Consider the following 1,191-nt stretch of genomic DNA (forward strand, 5'->3'; position numbering starts at 1 on the left):
GTGAAGCTTTAAGTAGTATTTACCTTATAAGTCATCTTATATCTATTTTTCTTTAATTAGCAGAATGTTAGACTTTTCAATATAGTGATTATATGGGCTGTAGAGGCAGCTATTTTGTTACTAGCTTGCCCTTTGGCGGAGCTTGTAGATTTTTTTTCTTCCCTCCTATCTCCTTCACTCTGAATTCCTTGTCAATTCACTTAATATTATCTTTCATTCTAAATTTCTTTCTCTGTACTCTTCAAATTATTTTGAGAATGGGATGAATAAACATAACACACATAAAAGACATTCCCTGATTTTGGAAAGCCAAGCTTAGTATAATTCAAATATTTTTACCAAAACTAATTCTTAATAAAAAAGAAAAATCACACTTGAAATAAATGCCAATTTTTTAAAAAGTACTACAAATTAAAAAAAAAAAACAAAAAAAACCAACAACAAACCTAAAATCCCAAGCCCATTTTTATTACTAAGTTTCTTATCTCAGTTAAAATATTCAGGAGTTCCCAATCATAAGCTGGGTAAATTCAGTTCTCATAATTCTCAGGCTTTTCTGGGAGATTGGGGTTGGACTGGGGTCCCATACTCCCTCCCTCCCTTTCTACATCTGCTCATCAGCAAGTCCTGAGGGTATTCTGTTACAATAACCCCTCTCTTTCAGATTCTTTCTTTCACTACCTTACCTTAGTGTTTTGCTCCCTAGAATATACAAAAACACTGAAAAATAATTGAAGAGATAACTGTGACAAAGTAACAAAGAGAAAAGAAAATGTATGGAGGTTATAGTTAAAATGACAGTTTTCCAATAAAGCTTTACTCTGTTCTCTTAGGTACCAAACAGGTACATACATATGAAAACTTAATCTGTTAAAATAAATCAGATTTGTAAAGGTAAGATCCAAGGACATTTAGACAACTTTTAATTATTGCAAACCTTTTTTGTTTATTAACAAAAACTTTAAGATGGTATTAAAGATAATGATTAGATTGCTTTGTTGAGTTTTCTCATCTTGAGCACCTGGTTTCATTATAAAACGCATCCCATTTGTTTTTGTAAACCACTAGGAATGTGCCAGGATTAGCTCTTGATCCTTCAGTGCTTAGAACTCTAAATTTAATGTCAGAAGTAGGTGGTCTAAAGTGGGTAACACTCAGCCTCTGAAGATACTCCGTTCCTATATCTCAGGC

Source organism: Aotus nancymaae, unplaced genomic scaffold (genome assembly GCF_030222135.1).
Source record: "Aotus nancymaae isolate 86718 unplaced genomic scaffold, 86718_ANA_hifiasm-v0.15.2.pri h1tg000016l, whole genome shotgun sequence".
Taxonomy (NCBI): domain Eukaryota; kingdom Metazoa; phylum Chordata; class Mammalia; order Primates; family Aotidae; genus Aotus; species Aotus nancymaae.